Source organism: Fukomys damarensis, unplaced genomic scaffold (genome assembly GCF_012274545.1).
Source record: "Fukomys damarensis isolate Sample0158 unplaced genomic scaffold, DMR_v1.0_HiC HiC_scaffold_21, whole genome shotgun sequence".
Lineage (NCBI taxonomy): Eukaryota > Metazoa > Chordata > Mammalia > Rodentia > Bathyergidae > Fukomys > Fukomys damarensis.
Genome location: NW_022900933.1, coordinates 33,244,657 through 33,263,874, shown reverse-complemented (window position 1 = coordinate 33,263,874; position 19,218 = coordinate 33,244,657). Strand labels below are relative to the sequence as shown.

At 45.4% G+C, this 19,218-nt stretch overlaps 1 long non-coding RNA gene across 1 annotated transcript; it reads right to left on the bottom strand.

The window, feature by feature from the left end:
* Window positions 1-381: 381 nt before the first annotated feature.
* Window positions 382-8,935, bottom strand: LOC104851836. The gene is made up of 4 exons (XR_004518356.1): window positions 8,847-8,935; window positions 7,914-8,082; window positions 795-2,504; window positions 382-599 (listed from the first exon to the last, which is right to left on the bottom strand). It is a non-coding gene; the product is annotated as an uncharacterized LOC104851836 (long non-coding RNA).
* Window positions 8,936-19,218: the final 10,283 nt, after the last annotated feature.

The following is a 19,218-nucleotide window of genomic DNA, read 5'->3' as shown; positions in this document are numbered from 1 at the left end:
GTGTGAGCAAAGAGCAGTTTGAGCTGCTGGAAGCCGCAGCTCTGGGATCCAGGAACCTCCACAGAGCACAGGGGAGGGCCCTGCCCCAGGGTGGCCCCAGCCCATGGCACCTTGGCGAAGCCATCACTCTTTGAATCCTGGAGGAGGGGCTGATTCCAGCAAGGTGTTCACAGAAAAGGAAACCTAGGTCATTGGCTGCAGGAGGAGGGCCAGGGAGGAAGACGGCCAATGACATAAACTTCCTTTTCTCAGGAAATTGAAACCAACCCCAGCCTCCCTTTCTGGTTAGCAGAAAACTGGTTGTTGTAGAAATTGGATTTGGTTGCTGTATTCATCATTGCCAGTTAATATAAATGCTTTGTTGTTTTTATATCATTGCTTTACCGATCACATTTTATAATGGCTTCTAAGGATTTTTATTGTATTTGGAATACATTGTACAAATATTTTTTTCTTTTCCAGAATTTATTTAGAGTTTCTTTTCATATTGACGCCAGTGATGAGTCTTCAAATGGGGAGAACATTGCAGATTTTTAAATGTTCTTTTTTCTTTTAACAATTCCTGTTCAAGGTTGAAATGAGTGGGCATTGTTTTGTAACTGAAAGGTAAAGAGAGAGAGAGAAACGAAGAGACAGAGATTCTTGTCATGTTATTTACATTCTTCCTAGGGTGGTGTGAAAAACTAGAGAAGTTGTTGAAGTTAACATAATAAATTCACCTTTTGTAAACTCATTCTCCACTCTCTTAGAAGATCTTTTTCAAATGTGAGAGCAATTGGAATAATTGTACTTACCAGAGACTCCTGCAGTAAGTCTGTAGTCCCCACCTGCCAGTGTGCGACGCAGAGTTGAAGAAAAACTTAGAGTTAAAGAGAAAGTGTGAACCGGGATGGCCAATGCTCCCTTTGGCAAAAGGCCCTGGCCCATCTCTTCCACCAAATTTTATTATTTGTCAGTCAGGGTAAAGGTGCAATATGTATATAGATGTGCGGTACGTGAAATCTCCATGGAAACCAATGCAAGCATGGCTTTAAAGAGAAGTCAGAGCATTTTCAAATCAGGAACAGAACATACAAAATACCTGGTTGTAATTGGAGCATTGTCCTTCAAGCTGTGAAGGACCCACTGTGGGAATGGAGTTTGGGTGCGATCAGCCCGACCTCAGCTATGGATGTCGTCTTGTATCAGCCTCACAGCTTCACAGGCCGTTACTCTGGTCTTGGCCGTGGGTTAGCAGGGAGGTGGTGTTAACCTGCTCACTCCCACAATGCTCGTGATGTCCTGTGAGTCACACAGCTTCAGGCAGACCTCCTTCTTAAAGTGAGCCCGTCGAGGGGCTGACTCTTTGCAGCCTGCCCTGCTCACAGCGTGTTTGGGGCATAGTCAATATTGCGGGCTCTGGCATTTACTAATGATGTTGCTTCATGAAAAGCTAAAACTCACAAAGCAAAGAAAGGTCCAAAACACCCTGAAGGGTTTCATTCTGATTGAACTGCACACTGAATAAAAAAAAAAAATGCCCTTTAAGATTGAAACTTTGAGTTATTTCTACATAGATTTGGGATAAATACACATAATGAAATAGCACCAAATAGAGATGCTCTTTTTACCAGCCATATTGGTTAAGGATCGATCACACAGGGAGCATGAAAGGGTCATAAAATGTGATCTTTAAATTCAATTTTAAGAAGTTTCCAGGTAGGTAAAAAAAACCATTAGAACAAAGGGCCAATCTTTGCCTTCTGGTATAGATCTTCCATAGTTGCTTATTTTCTCACTATTAAAAACTTTTGGTTCTTTGCCATTTCCTGACATCTATATCTCTGAATAACTACTAGCTTTTTCTTCTTTCTTTTAATTTATATTACATTTATTTTAACTGATGTATAAAACCATATGGATTTTACGTACTTATGGGGTAGCATATGATATTCTCATACATGTACACATTTTATAAAGTTAAAATCGGGTCAAACGTATTTATCATGGGTTTATAGCAAAAATATTCATAATGTTTTCTGCTAGCTTTCTCATACTTTATATATATATGCATGTCATTATTGTTATCTGCAATCACCTCCCTGTGCGATAGCACCCTAGAATTTCTTTTCTGCCTACCTATAACTTAATGCCCACTGATCAATCTCCCCTCATCCTCCCTACTCTCGAAGCCCCTATGAGCCACCACTCAACCTCAACTTCTATGAGATCAGTGTCTTCTCTTCCACATGTGAGTGAGACCATGCATCCTCGCCTTTCTCTTCCTGGCTTATTTCACTTCACAGAAGGGCCTCTGGTTCTATTCCAGTTGCAGCGAAGGTCAGCATGTCACTCATTTCTACCACTGGACAGTGCACCAGTGCGCATGTGCCGCTGTTTCCTTATGCACTCATCAGCTGATGTGTGACTTGTTTGTTTCTTGGCAGTTGTGAATAGTGCTGCAATAACCATGACCATGCAGATGTCTCTTCAGCAGACTGGTTTCTCTCCTTTTGGATCATCACCTAGAAGCAGGATTGCAGGATCACAGCTCTATTTTTAACATTTGGAAGTCACCTTCCTGGTGGCTAATCTTTCTAGTTTCCATTCCCAGGGTGCTCAAGGGATCTCTTTTCTCCACACACTCATCAGGTCTTACTACTTTTTGTCTTTCAGAGAACAGCCATTCTTGATTAAGTAACATCTTATTGCAGTAATGTGTTACATTTCTCTAATGATTATGAAGTTGAGCATTTTTTTAATATCAGTTGGCCATTCATATGCCTTCTATTTATATGTCTTCTTTGGAGAAATATCTATTTAGGCTATCACCCAGTGCTTTCTTTCTTTCTTTTTTTTTTTTTTTTTGCTATTAGCATTTTAGTTCTTTGTATATTCTGGATATTAACCCTTGTCAGATACATACTTTGCAAATATATTCTCTTATATTGTGGTCTGTCTCTTCCCTGTTGTTTCCTCAGTCGTGCAGAATCTTGTTGGTTTAATTAATGTCATCCATTTGTTTGTCTGAGGTTTTTTTCCTGCACTTTTGAGGTTTTGTCCAAAAATCCCTTGTCTACCCTGTTGATCTGTCATTCAACTGGTGAATGAGGGGGAGTGCTGTGCACAAGAAATATAACTAAGATCATACAATAAAAGACAAATTTTAATTTCTCTTGGAAACAAAAAAATGTGAGTTTCACTGTATTCATCCTAGCCATGTAGTTTAGTTTTTAAAACTGGTCCCCACTGGTGGCCCAGTATGCTAGAGATACAACAACACATTACCAAACACATCCATCTCATGGAACTCACAGGGAAATGAGGGGAAATTGAACAGGATATATAACTGAATGAAATAATTCTTTCATATCAGATAGGGATGAGTTTCAGGTCACCAGCCCCAGACCAAATTCTGCATGTTTGAGTATCTTATACAAATCATCATAGTATTTGCATTTAACCCACCCACACCATCCTGTATGTTTAAAAACATCCCCAGCTCACTTATGATCTCTAATACAATACAAGAAGAAAATACTCTGTATGTGCTGTACACACACAGTTTCTTTAGGAGTACCAGTAGTGTGAGTCTCCCCCACCACAGGGCGCCAAAGACATAGGGCAATAATGTCATATCCCAATGTTGTACCGAGATCTCAGTTTCCCCAAGGACCACCAGAGAAATGAGTCTGCTGTAAATACAAGAGAAGTTTATTTCAGGTTCGAACCTGGACCCTTGTCCACCAGACTTGCGATTATAACAGGGTTATATAGGGTTAAGGTGGCTTGAAAATCTTAACTTTCTTATTGGCTATTTTCTTTATTATTTCTACTATTTTTATTGGTCTATATCTCTAACATTTTATTGGTGTACATATATGACTATACTTTAAACTTATTGATTAGTATGAGCGCAGATGAGGTCTGTGGAATTGAATTTGCCTTATTCAACTGATCACTACAGCCCATTCTTACCTTAGCAGAACATCCTGTTTCTTTGTTTTAGCAGACCGTGTGGCTTCTGCGGAGGGGAATGGGTCTTATTCATCTATTTTCTGTTTATCTAATTGAACAATCTAAATAATGGCTAGGGAGGAGGAGAGTGGTGTAATTCTAAATTAGTTGAAATGGAAGGACTTTGGCCTTAGCAAAAATGGAGAAACTTTGGCTCCTCACCCACTCTAGGTAATAAACGTTGTGCTAAATTCTTTGCATATATAATGTGTTCCATTCTCACACCACCATGAGAAAGAACGGTTGTAACCAGATCTCTCTAGTTCTCAGGTCTTTGTTTCTGAGCAACAGAGATTAAAGCCAACAAAATAGCAAGCAGCAAGTGATGAGGAATGTCCAAATGTGTGTTTATTAGAAAGAAGTAAAGAAAAGAGCTCCCAGCTTGCTGGGGAAGGGTAAGAAATCCTAGACGTTGAAGTCCGCTGACCTTTTATACAGTTTTGGGGACTGGAGTACGTGACAGAAAGCAGGGGAACTCCTGGTTGTTGCTAGACCTTTGATGTCCCCAAAGCAAGCTGCTTAGTTTGCATTTCCCTTCCTCCCAGGCCTCTCCCATTTGGTTAAGGGCCAGCTTTTTGCCCCTTTTTGTATTTTTTTAATTATTATTTTATTGGTACATTTAATATGTTGGAAATTTGTACTTTTACATAATCAATCTTGGTTCTTATTTTTTCCCCATCCTCTGCCCTCCCTTCAACCCCTCCCTCCCTCCCTATCTGCAAAGACTTTGTTTCCATTATTTTTCACTTTCTCACATTACTTCCATTCCCTTCTTTCCTTTCCCCTTTAAACTTTTAGTTTAGTTTAACTATTCATTACCCATCCCCTATCTAACTTTTTCTACCTTTATCATTATCCCCACATCATCCTTTTCAAGCACCTTTCCTCCCTACACAGGCTACACGTAGCTGACAGAAGTTGAGTCACAGACACACTGTGCTGTCTGACAGCAGACTCCAAAGGGGCGTGCCCAGTGGCTTTGTTCTCAGTGAGGGTCACTGTCCCTTGCTAGTCTCAGGTTTGTGGTTTGCAAGGAAACTTCTGCAGGATAGAAAATGTACAGCTACACGGGTACCAGTAAAATAGAGAAATGGCTCTCTAAAATGTGGGATACTATTACTGTGAAAAGTAAGGCACAGGGCCGGGGATTTAGCTCAGTGGTGCCACCGCCTGCCTCGCAAGTGCAAGGTCTCAAATTCGATCCCCAGTATCAAACAAAACAAAACAAAACAAATTAAAAATAATGGAATAATGGAATGGACCTATACACTAGAAAAAGGCCAGCTGCAGAAAAATAGTAGGTGAAAGAAAACTTTGCGAATATAAATGCATATGCAAAGCCAGGTACAATGGTACGACGACCCTGTACTCTCAGCTCCTAAGAAGTCTGAGTCAAGAGGATCACAGTTACAGGTCAGCCTAGGCAGCTTCGCAAGACCTTGTCTCAAAATAAAAAATGAAAAATGTGGCATTGTGGGTCTGTGGAAGAGTGCCCTGGGTTCATCCTCCAGAACTGAACAGAAATACAAGCAACAGCACTACATAAAGCATTTACTTTGTAAATATCTATACATCTCTCATCTTCTGTCTTCTACTGATAGAAAAAAGCTTTGCAAGGCATGGAGGACTAAAGACTTCTGGGTAAGACACCAAACTATAAAACAAGAGAAAAGAAAAGAAAATATTCTTGAGACTAGGTTTGCAAAATTTTGTTGGATGTGACACCAAAACTACAGGCATCCAAGCCAAAAATATGTAAATGTGCCTTCAAGGGGCTTAATGCATTTGTGCATCACAGGGCACGGTCAGCAGAAGGCAAAGCAGCCTACATAGAGGAGAGGACACGTCCAAAGCACATATCTGACAAAGAGCTAATATCCAGATCATGCAGAGAACAGCTACAACTCCATCTCAACAAAATCAAATAATGCACTTTAAAAATGGAAAAAGGACTTCAACGGTAGTTTCTCCCCAGAAGGTATACAAATGATGAATGAGTAGAAAGAAAGATGTTTAAGATCACTATTTGGGGAGCACCAATCAAACCACACTGAGATACTGTCTCACACCCATTGGGATGGCCACAGCCAAAAAACCCGAAACTAACAAATGTCAGGCTTAATATGGAGAAACTTAACCATGTGCAGGGTTAGTGGGATTAAACAATGGCATAACCACTAGGAAAAGCAGTATGCAATTTCTAAAACTTTACAAATACAACTACCACATGATCCAGCCACCACAACTGGGTGAATACCCAAAGAACTGAATGCAGGGTGCTTGGTCTAAATATTTATATCCCCTCAAAGTCATTTTCTAAAGCCCTAATCCTTAGATGATAGAATGAGGTGGTGAGACTTGAGAGGTTATGAAACCACAAGCCTAAAGAATGGAAAGACTCCCCCCAAAGGGGCCCGAGAGCCCCAACCACCTTCTTTACTTATGTGAGGAGATAAAGCATCGTCTGTGAACCAAGACAGAGTGAATCTGCCTATATCTTCATCAGGACTTCCCATCTCCAGAACTGACTGTGAAAAAATACAATTCTGTTGGTTATAAACTACCCAGCCTGTGGGATTTTGTTACAACAGCCTCAGTAGACAAAGACACAGGGTTCTGAAGAAACATCCGTGTGTATGGCAGCACTATTCACAATTGTCAGGAGGTGGCAGTGACAAATGTCCACTGATAGACGACGGCATTTGCAAAATGTGGTCTAGTCAAACAATAGGATGATACTAAGCCTTAGAAGGAAGAAATTCTTACACATGCAGTAACATGAATAACCCTTAGAACATGATACAAAGTGGACTAAATTAGTCACAAAACGACATACTGTAGGGTTTCACTTTTACGAGGTATCTGGAGTAGTCCGATTTCTAGAGAATCGGACACCAGAGTCAGGGAGAAAGGGGGAAAGGACATTGTTGCTTAATGAGTAGAGGGCTTCAGATTTGCAAGAAAAAACTTCTGGATATCCTTTCAGTAAAAATGTGAATATGCTCAGCAGTGATTACCGGTACACTTTAAAATAGGGAAGATGGTAAATTTTCAGTTATGAGCTGTGTTGGCCACAATAAGAAGGAGGGATATGGAAAGACACTTTCATTTTAGCAGCTCTTGCTTCTTCAAGTGGAACGGAGACACTAAGAGGGGGTCAAAATGATTATCACATTCAAAGGGACTCGAGCATTTCTGTGGACATTCAGATTCTGATAGGGAAACCCTCTCAAATGCCTTGCTTACATGGGGAAGAAGCGACCTAGGAATTCCAGATACCAAAGAGCCCTGCCATTATTCCTCACAAGCACTGTTAGTCTATTCCCAAGCCTCCCCCTTCGATCTGCAGAGTGTGTTTCTTTTCCATGTGGTTGGTCCAATTCTTTGTTCAGGACACCAAGAACCTGGAAAGAAATCTCTTTGGGACTTAAAAGTAACAGAAGGAGCAGAAGAGAGACATGAAGGCTCACAGCCTAGCCCACCTCCCTTCCGAGAGAGGGAGAGCAGCTTTGAAGTAAACTTAAGCGGGACAGTTGGACGCTGAGGCAAACTGTCTCAGTCCATGCCGGCCTCAAAAGGGAGCAAAGAGAAGCCAGCGGGGGGCAGGGGTTGACAGCTGTGGGCCAAACCACTCCCCTTTCTAGCTGTTACAGGAAAAGGGGGACAGTAAGCGGCTTCTGCAGACCTCTCAGTCTAGGCAGGAGTCCCAGGTTTAGAGGGGAGGGGATTTACTGACCAGCTGGTTATGAGAACTTCGGGACCCAAACTTCAGGCTCACAGCCAGGGTCCTGCCTCCCTGGGGTCCTTGGCAGGGAGAATGCAGGGTGGACACCTGGAGGCAGCTGGGAGACAGACAGCCACAGGGGCAGGCCTCTGAGACCTCCCAGACAGCACCCCCTCTGCCCCCACACACTCACCCTGCGATGAGAAGCCGGCTAGGAAATTACCAGAGGCCACTCCACCAACTTTGGCCATGTTCATTGCTGGTGTTACCTTGGAGGCCAGGGAAGAGGCCAGCACGCCTGGTCAAGCTAATTGCATGGTACAGAGTGAAGTTTCCCAGTTCCGGGCAAACCTGTGAGAGAGCTATTGTGGAAACATGAGGCCTCAGAACTGGCTTCCTGTCTACTGTCCTAAAAAACTTTAGGGGACCAGGGTGGATGGGAGCCTGCTCTGTGTGGTGAGGCACTGGGCCTTAAATGGGGCCTGGGGTGAAGGAAGGGGGGATGAGGCTGCTGAGGCTCCCATCTTAGGGGTTGGGGTGGGTTCCAGGGACATATTTCCCTCTGGTGGCTGCTTCCTTTCTCCTAAAAACCCCAGGGACCACATCTCAGACACTTGTGGAGCTCACTTCAGTCTGCATGGTGCAATCGAAAGCCCCCAAATGAGGAAATCAGAACCACCAATGACATTGTCAAAGCACATACTGCAGCAAGGCGCTGTGGGCACCTGGTTGTCGATCATCTCCCCTGGAAGGTCAGAGAGCCGGGATCGTAACCCATTATACAGAGGAGGAGACAGAGTCCAGCTCAGAAAGGGTATGGGATTTGCTCCAGGTCAGAAGGTTCCCTAGCAAAGCAAGACCTCAGCCAGGTCCACCTGCTTCCCAATAAGGTGAATGTCCAATGGCTCTGATTTTGTTCTGCCTGCCACTTACTGTGCTTCTCCCTGTGCCCTCTTCACCTTCATCTACACTCAGGCTCCAGGGAAAGGCAGACAAGGCATACTGCTCCCAAACCCCAGAGTCCAGGGGCTCAAGGCCCATCCCATCCAACCCCCCCACCAAGCTGCCCTGAGAAGAGAAAAACAAATCCCAGAGGCAACACCCAGTAAGGATACTGCCCACCCACCTGAGTTTGGAGCTTGCAGTGAAGGGGGCCTTGCCCTGCCCTTCAGGTTTCAACCAGCAGAAGTGTTTTCCTACCATAGGGTGACGTCCAGGGCAACCAATGACATAGGTTTCCTTTTGCCAGGAAATCGAAACCAATCCCAGCCTCCCTTTCTGGTTCACTGGAAAATCTGGTGATTGTGGAAACCGGATTTGGCTGCTGTATCAACTGTTTTCATTTGCTATAAGATGCTTTGTCATCGTTATAGAATTATTTTATATCAATGTTATTTCAAAATGACGTTTAAGGACCATTACTGTATTTGGAATACATTGTAGAACCATTTCTTCTTTTCCAGAGTTTATTTAGAGAGTTTTGGGGTTTGGTTTGGTTTTTTATTGACATAAATGACAGACTTCATGAAGGGCTAACACTGCAGATCTTTCAAAGCCTTCTTCTTCCTTTACTTTCTTTCTCTTTTCTGTTTTCTTTCTTTTTTTCTCCTCCTTCTCTTTTTCCTTTTCCTCCTCCTCCCTACCCTCCTCCCCATCTTCATCCCCTTCTCCTTCCTCTTTGTTTTTACAGCTCCTATACAAGGTTAAAAGGGTGTCCATTGCTTTGTAACTGAAAGATAGGGAGAAAGAAAGAGATAGATTATTGCCATGGGAATTACATTAAATTTTCAGGGAGATGGGTAGTGCCAAAAAACTAGAGACGATGTGGAAGTTGATAGAACAAATTAATTTTGTAAAATCAAGCTCCACATTCTAACACCATCTGTTTCCTGATGTGAGAGCAGCTGAAATAAGTTGACTAATGATGTTGCTTCATAACAACTAAAACTTACAAAGCACTATATCCAAAACATCCTGAAGGTGTTTGTTGAGATTAAATCGCACACTGAACAGAAAAAAAAATTATTATTGAAATTTTGAGTTGTTCCGTCCTGGTTTGGGGATAAATATATATAATGAATTAGTAAAAAGTATAGATAACAATGTCTGGCAGCCTTATTTATTAAGGATGGATGCACAGAAGGCCCTAAAGTGTCACAAAATGCAATTTTTGTGTTCAATTTTAAGAAAGCTCCAGGCAGATTTTAAACTTGGAACAAAGGGCATAGCTTTGCTTTTGCTATAAGTCTTTCCATTGTTATTTTCTTCCGCCATTTAACAACCTTCATTTCTTCGGCATTTGCAGATATCTGCCTCTTTAAATAACTTTTAAATTTCTCCTTTTATTACAATTGAAATTACATTTGTTTTAAGGGATACCTAAAAACATAAAGATTATACAAACGTATGGGGTATCGTTTGATGTTTTGATTTATGTAGATATTGCATAATGTTTACATCAGGTCAAACACATCCATCATCTCACATATTTTTCATTGCTTTATGGAAAAATATTCAAAGTCTTTTCTTCCAGCCTTTGGAAGTATACAGTATAGTATTGCTACCTGTAGGCACCTTATTGTGCAGTAGCACCTGACAACTTGTTACTTCTAACTATAACAGTGCACACTGATCACTCTATGTCATCCTCCCTACGCCCCCAGTCCCCGAGACCCACCACTCACCCTCAACCTCTGTGACAACAATTTTCTTCTATTCCACATACAAGTGAGATGACGCATCCTCACCTTTCTCTCCTGGGTTTATTTCACTTCATATAAGGATCTTCAGTTCCATCCAACTTGGAGCAAATGACGAGATTTCATTCATTTTTATGGCTGAACAGTGTACAAGTGTGTAATATACCACTTTATCCGTTCATCTGTTTGTGGATAATTCATTTGTTTCTGCTTCATGGGCTGTTATGGCTTCTATCTAGATGCTCCCTCAAAGCCCCTTTTGGAAATGATTGGAACATAGGTGACACTGGATCATGGGTGTGTGACACCAGATTAGTCTGTGATGGGTTTATAGCTGGGTGTGTTGCTGGGAGGTGAAGCCTAGTGGAAAGAGGTAAATGTCAGTGGGTGTGGCCTGGAAGGAGAAAGTGTATATGTATCACCTTTGGTGGCTCTCTACTCACTTCCTGCCCTGCTATGGACTTTCTCCTCTGCTATGGCTGTCTGCTGTGCCACCCTGCTTTGGAGCCAGCTGACTATGGACTGAAATCTACAAACTGAGAGCCAAAATAAATCTGTCTTCCTTTAACCTTTAACTTGTGGGCATCAGTTATTTTTGTCCCAGAAACAAGGAGGTAACTAAGACAATGGCTATTATGATTTAGTGCTGCAGTAAATGCAGGAGTGCAGATGACTCTTTAGTAGACTGAAATTTCCTTAAAATAGTTACCTAACAGTAGCAATATAGGATATGAAAGTATTATATCTCTCAACCTGTTGGATGTCTGATATGCCGAGTTCATGTTCTCTAAAATGGAAGAATGAATGCTAGAAACAACGGAGTTAAAGAGTAGGAAGATATTTTATTGATGGGATAGCCCCCGAGAGGCAGGAGGACCCTGGCAAGTAGAAACATCACAGCTAAATGTGATAGATGGCTAATCTTGATTCTTAACTTGATTGGCTTGTATGGTGCTTAGAAGATTAGTAGTGGAAACTTCTGGGTATACTGGGTGGGTTATGGAGGCATGACTTTAAGTGTTCTGTGTGACCCTTAGGTCCTTCCTTTCTGGCTCTTTCCTGGTCTCTCTGCTTCCTGGGTACCATAAGGTAAGCACCTTTTCCTCCACCATACCCTTCTGTCATAGATGAGCTAGGTAGAACTATTATAGGCAGTCAGATAGGGCTAAATCCTCGAGAGGGCCAGGGCAAAGGTGAAACACATCACAGCTGCACATCGGCTGAAAACAGGGCCTCAAGATGGAGACAAGATGACCAGACCCACACACTTCTTCAAAGAACTGGGCTTAGTGAAGTATAGATGGACATAGGCCACCCTGGGGGTGACCAGAGACCTCTCACCGCCTCCTAAGAGAATCCTTATTCTTTCCATCCACACTTGCTACGTGACTTGCTTCCCTGTTGGACCACCATTACCTAAGTGACTGTACTTGTAACGTTATTGGATGTTCATGGCTGAGGCCCACATTGTACCCACGTGGGTTTCACCCTAGAAAACTTCTCTGTAGGACCGGAGATTTAGCTCAGTGGTGCCATCGCCTGCCTCACAAGCACAAGGTCCGAGTTCGATCCCGGTACCAAAAAAGAAAAAAACAAAAACACTTCTCTGTAAAGTGGGGTCCTTGGCTACCCACTCAGGACCCCTCCTGACCCTCGGGAACTTTCCTATCAATAAACATCTTCCTACTTTTAACCTCCATCATTCCTAGGACTCATTTTTTGATTTCTAGAGAATAAGAAGTCGGCATAGCATACAGTTAACGGGCTGGAAGATGTATTTCATATTTCCCGCAACACTCCCACCATGACGTTCCTTCCTTGATGCCAACAAACCATGAACTGAATTTTATGAAACATGAGTCAAATAAACAAGCACCTCCTTTAAATTGTGGGTGTCAGGTATTTAATCGGAGCAACAGGAAAGCGAATTGATATATCCTTATTCTCAGAGGGGAAAAGCTTTAAGAAGCAGGGCTATGGAGTACAAGGTTCAAGTCACCTCAGCAAATTGCTGGAAGGGGGGTAATTCTGGAATGGACTTGGACTTTGGGATGAGCCAGGGACACTTCTGAGCCATTAGAGAAAACATCACTGGTGTGTAAGTGCGCGAAGAAGGATTCAATACTCTGGTGTGGAAGCAAATGGCTCCAAATAGGGAGCCTTCTGCCACTGCAGCCCACCATACCCCCTTCTCCTATGGACTTGTTTGTTTCAATGCCCCATTTTCAGACTGATACATCTACATCCAGGGAAGGGGTGACCTGCCCAAAGTTACATACAGAGTCAGTGGTAGGGCAGGGGACAGCTTGTTGTTACTTTAGATTCATTCCAGCTCAGCGTAGGCCAACCCAATGAAAGATCACACTGTGATTATACGGTGGGAGAAGGAACTGAGCCTAATATGCCCTTGATTATCAAGTGGTCACTGCCCAGAGCTTTGGCCCTTCCCAAGCAAACCACAATCAGGAGGAACTGTAAAGATAAGGGTTGTTATAACTCATTTTATTCCTTATTTTCAGTAGGGGTGTAGTACTTGTAGTCCCCTTGGGACTGGTCCCTTCCTGGGTCAGCTCAGCTGTGGTACACCAATCTCTGCTCCTGTGTCCTCTCTTCTACAGGCAGGGGCCTGGAGCTATTAGAAGCCTATTGCTTTGGTCACAAGGGCTGTCCCAGCTGACACAATGGTGCCCAGGTAGGCTTTAGAAGACATGGAGAGTCCAGTGGCCCCTGGGAAGAAACAGGGTGAGCAGAGTCATATAAGCTGGAGAAGTGGACAGAACTACCAGTATGTGACAGCCCCAGTGGAGGAGGCAGAGCGGCTGAGATCCAGGGGTCCCCAGCACACCCTGTTTTCTGAAACCCTGGGATCTCAGTCTGGGGATGAGGCAGCAATGATCTCCAGTGGAGAGTCCAGCTGGAAGCTACCTCCCTCTGCCAGGAAGCAGCTGAATCAGCCCCATCTGCAAGGATGGCTTTCACCCCCCCCCCCCCCCCCCCCCCCCCCAGCCCCAGTGGAGGAGGCAGAGCGGCTGAGATCCAGGGGTCCCCAGCACACCCTGTTTTCTGAAACCCTGGGATCTCAGTCTGGGGATGAGGCAGCAATGATCTCCAGTGGAGAGTCCAGCTGGAAGCTACCTCCCTCTGCCAGGAAGCAGCTGAATCAGCCCCATCTGCAAGGATGGCTTTCACCCACCCTCCCACCCCTCCCCCCACAGCACCCTCCTGGATACCGACCCACGGACTGCAGAGTGGCCACCAGGCTCCCAGCCGGCACCCCGCCACCATTGGCAATGGCAGTAACTGACATCATCTTGGCAGCCAGTGATGAGGCAGTGATTCCTGTTGCGGTGAAGCCCACAGCACTCAGCACCACGGGCGCAGCCACCACAGCCAGTCCTGTGGGGAGAGGAGCTGGTGGGGCTGGACTCAGGGCAAAGGACCCCCTAACACTGGGTCAAGCCTTGGGTCCTCACCAGGTCTGGAGATGGGCTCTGAGCTCAGGGAGGACCACAGGCATGGTCAGCAGTGACCAGCCAGAGAGCAGGATCGGGGGCAAAAGTGGAAGAAAGGGTGGGAGTCCCTGGTATCAAGGTCCTGATCTAGGTTCTGATTGTTTGCAAGAGCTTCTTTGAGGAAGTCACTTGTAAAGGCCTCAGTGCAGTGATGTGACAAGGGATGGGTTCCTAAGCTTTATTTTCACAGAAGCAAGTCTGGCCAGAAACAATGTGAATGAAGAACAGTTCAGAGCTGCAGCAGGTGGCAGCCTGGGTTCCCTGAATCTCTGGAAGCACGTGGGAAGCCACCAGACCCAGGATGGCGGGGCCAGGGCATCCCTGCGATGCGATTCTGCTGTTCTAACTCAAGCTGCGCACTTCCTGGGGAACCTTGCATGGACATTCCAGGCCTGTTTGTCAGGGGAGGAGACAGGAGCCCAGGGGAGTTCAAAGACATGCCAGGGTCACAGTGGTGCTCTGCACTGGGGACTTGGCCCTGTGGGGGCCTGTGCGCTATTCCTGTTCCTTGCACCCACTTCCCTATTTCTTATTGTCCGTGGTCTCCAGGCCCTTGTTTCCTGCCCTCTCTCTCCTTCCTGCTCCTCCCTCCACCACCTTCTGAGGCTCCAGAGAAACCTGGGTGAGGACTTCACAGCTGCTCCACTGGTCTCTCGGTGACAGCCAAGGAGGAACTTGAGCCCTTTCCCCGCAGAGACTTACCTCCTCCAACTGCAACTACAGCAACCTTGCCTGAAACCAAAAGAACATTCTGTGAGGGGATCCACACTGCCCTCTCCAAGCCAACTACCCAGTGGTTGGTGGGGTTCCCTGGGGTGGTCTCTAAGGAAGCATTGACCCCTGCCTGTCCATCCCCAGATCACTGCGAATAGCACAAGTTGGATGGTATCCTCCATCCACCCCCACTTAAGACTCTGTGGAGGCTCAGACTGGCCCCAAGTGAATTACCCACCCTAAGCCGGAAGGATCCAGAGACAGGGCTTTGGGCTTCTGAATGGGAAAATTCACCCCCTAATACACATTTGGTTTGTTCTTTATTCAGCTACCTGCAGGCTGCTTGGCAGGTTGACTGGGGGTTTTGTGAGGAAATCAGAAGTAACCTTTTGGCGAGTCTCTCCTTCCCAAGCCAGGTTTGGTTCAAACAAAGAGTGAAATTATTCCTGCGATGCCCCTTCTCAGTGAACACAGGACACCTGGCTCTGTAACTGAGGGGGCTCCAGGTTTAAACGGGGCAGGGAGAGGCCTGTCCAGCTCCCTGAACAGCGCAGGGAGTTCTTGTGACCCAGGGTCACTGTTTGTCAGTGGGGTTACCGGACACTGTCTCGTAGCCCAGGAGCTCCTAGGACAGCAGTGCCGCCGAGGACAAGGACATGAGCTGCCTTCCGCACATCCTGCCTGCTGGGAGCCAGGGTGAGCACTGTTCACTCAGTCTGGAATGCTGCTCGAGCTACTTGAGAGCCATGCTCAGAGGAAAGGGCAGGAGACTCATGGAGACCAGCACACTGCCTTCTCCAGGAAGCCTCTCCATTCTCCCAACCAGAATTCACCCCTGCTCCTCTGTGACTGTTGTACTCACAGCCTGGGGCATATTTAGAAATGTGTGTGTCTTGCTTCCTCGCTGCCACAGTTGAACAGCTTTCCTCTACTGTGTCATCTCTGCCCTTGAACTGAAACCGTGAGCCCAGATAAACTTCTCCTCCTTTAAGTTGTGAGTGTAGAGTACTTTGTCCCAGTGACAGGAAAATAGCTGAGACAGACAGTACATTCTTTGGTTATGGGAGTCTGGAATGGGCCGTTTCAAATTTTAGCATTGTTTCTACAAATGAGAATAAACCACTACGGCGGGGGGTGGTAGGATTATGATTATGATTATTAGGTCCTCGAGTCTGCTGATTCTGGCTAAGGCCTTCCAAGAAACTTGGAATTTAGCCTGATCTGTAGAAACTTGGAATTTTGAAAGAGTATTTGAGGATTTATTGGTTAATCTAAGTGCAGTAAAATGTGGGTTTGTATTAGAAAATACCATAGTTCTGGGCCAGGGATTTAGCTCAGCGGTTCAGTGGCCTGCCTCGCAAACGCAAGGACCAGAGTTCGATCCCCGGTACCGCAAAAAAAAAAAAAAAAGAAAGAAAATACTGTAGTTCTATGATGACCAACTAAATTGTCTTGAGAAATGCTGAGGATATTAGTAAAGTGCACTTCTGGACATATGGAGAGGGCCTAATCTTGGACAATATCTGGTCACCCACCCTTCATATCTCGCTGCTTCCTGCGTACTGTGAGCTGAGCGGCTTTCCTTTGTTATCCCTTCCGGCACAGTGTGGGAGCCAGCTGACCTTTGTTAGAGTGAAACTCCTAAGGCCACGAGCCAAACTATCTCTCTTCCTTTAAGTTGTTTGTGTTAAGGGTTTCTGTCCTAGCAATGGAAAAACTTCTCAATACAAAACCCATGTGGTAAATTAAAACTAGAAAGGTCATGCCCTCCTGGCCACTGCCTGCAGATTCAGTATGCTCCTTCTCCCTAAAGACAGGCCGCAAAAAATGGGAAGAATCAGGACTGGGCACACACTTGCAGAATCACCCTGGATTCTCACTCAGAACCCTGAAGGCCCCATCTCCTTCAGTACAACCCCCATTCTGTCTGTTGGGGACACTCACTATCTTTAGGTGTTCAGAGATCCTTTCCCTTCCCTCTTTGAAACAGAAACCTACTTCAGGTCCCGGAGCCCCTGCCCTGATACTTGGTGCCTCCCAGCCCCAAAGAGAAGCCCAGATGACCTTAAACCAATCATTGCACCCCATCCCTTAGGCCAAAGCACAGGTTTAGAATGAATCAATGGCTCCATTTAAAATACCATCAACATTTCTAGAGGATTTTGAAAAGAGGAGTTGGATTGCAGAAATGCTCTTGGGTGGAGACAGCAATGAAGAAAGCAGACTTCTCTAGAGCTTGGGAGTAGGCAGTTAGGATGAAGCTCAGAGAGCAGAGAGGAGACCCAAAACACTGGTCCGTGGCATCAGTGTTGAGCTGCTGAACCAAAACTTGCCTGAAACATACTTCTGTGGTTTGCAAGGGCGAGTGTCCACGATTCCATATGTACAGGCTTGGTCCCCAGGGCAGCCGCCCTGGGAAGTGCTGTGGACCTTAAAGAGGCCTGACCTAGTGAGAGGTTGTTAGGTCCTTGAGTCTGCTGATTCTGGCTAAGGCCTTCCAAGAAACTTGGTCCCACCCTCCCATCTGAAGGGCAGCAAACTGAGGCTCAAGGAGCAGCCATGACCAGCTCAGGATCACAGAGTGAGTGGCAGGACTGGGGACATACCTGGCTCCCTGCCACAGACATCCTGTGCTCCTTCCCCTCCTGACATCTTCCTCTTGAGGGAAGGCTGAGGAAGGCTGCTGTATTCCTGGAGGAACAGGACAGGTAGCTTGTGGCCTGGGGCAGATGAGGGCTGGTGGATATGGAAACGAGGGAATGGACCAGCTCCCAGGAGAACCTGGACCCAGACCTGTGTATGCCTGGGATACCCTGGGAGGGCTCCTTGCCCCTACCTGTTGTGCCTCAGTTTCCCTTGTACAAGATAAATAGATTGAAATCAACAGTGGTCTCTATACTTTCTCTTTTGATAGGAGAAAAACGGTTGCTCCCTCAGGCACCGGACCAACAGAAGATCTCAGAGCAGACCTTCTGAGGTGATAGGGAGGGGCCCTTTGCCCTATATCCTTGAGGACTCCTGTGAGGACTTCCAGGGCTCTCTGTGATCTCCCCAGCACTGCAGTCATAGAATTCCCTCCAAGGATCAGCGTGTTCTTTGTCGCACTGTCTAATATGGCAGCCAGGCAGACTAACAATTGAAATGTGTCTCTCATGTGACAGAGAAACAGTCTATTTTTCTTTCATTTTGGTCACCACACTGGAAGACACTGCTTTAGAGTATAGCTCGAAATTCTGGGGGCTCAATGAATGGACTGCCAGGTCTGCAAAGCTGTTCTGAGGATCTAGCCAATTCAGCATAGCTATTCCCAGCAGCTTCCCAAGAGGATGTCACTGGTCCAGTGTTACAGGGCAGGAACCACAGGCTCAGACAGATCAAAGGACCAAGGTCACAGGGTCTGTTCTTGGTAGAAGCTGAGACTAAACTCCAGGTCTTGGTTCTTCCTAAGGCTTGTGCTTTGAATGGCTTTGTTTTTTGTCTCTGCACTCTAAGGTTCTTGTGACCTCTAGGTTTCCACCCCCTGTCCATCCTCCATCCTCACCCACCCACATATTGGGGCTTGAGGGAAAGCCAGTTGCTCTCCAAAGCTCAGGTCTAGAGACAAAAAGAGCCAATCTGAGTGCATCTGCTGCCAGCTTCTTGCTGTGTTTCCTGCTGCTGCCGTCCCTTAGTGGGGAGTATTCTCTGAGATGGCCCCTGATGCCTTTTCCGGGTTTCCAGAGAAGACTGATTTACTGAGAATTCAGAGACAGATGAAGAATAGTCCAGAGCTCTGTGATTCCCCGCAGTGAGGAAGGGCATCCCCTTATGAAGGCTCCATGCTATGCTTTTAGCTTTAAAGCCAATATAGTTGGTATAGCTTTCAAACTGTTTCTATTTGTAGTGAAATAGCTTAAATTTTTCTGTTCTCCCCAGAAAGCCTAACCTCCACCCTGGGCTAGAGTTAAAAAGTGAAAGCCCCCATCCTAGAGGGCACCCTCCCTGAGCTCCCTGCTATCAACATCTAGCTATACACCTGTCCTGGGAGACAAATAGAAGCCATGACTTGCTCCTTTGGGCTTCTGAACATTTGTATGGTGAATCCAGGCCAATTTTCAGGATCCTACCATCTGATAGAGCCTTCAGGAATCCTGCCCTGACTGTACATTCCCAATCTCTCCCAGTGCCCACCCGTCCACACACTCACTCAAATTTGAGTCTGCTTTGCGGTGAAGATCGCAGCTCTGTGCATCAAAAGATGTGGCCATCAGAGAGAAAATGTGACTCACAACATGGGAAAATACATTTATAAATCATACCTGTGATAAGGGGTTAATATTCAGAATACATGAAGAACTGCAATTTACAGACAACAACAAAAAACTGAGGGAAACTGAGTGATGGACTCAAGTAGAATAAGTATTTCTCAAAGATTTACAAATAGGGCCGGGGATGTAGCTCAGTGCTTCCTCCGCCTGCCTTGCAAGCACAAGGGCCCAAGTTTGATCCCTGGTACCAAAAAAACAAACAAACAAAAAACCCCAAAAGATATACAAATAGCCAAAAGGCATATGGAAAGATGCTTAAAATCATT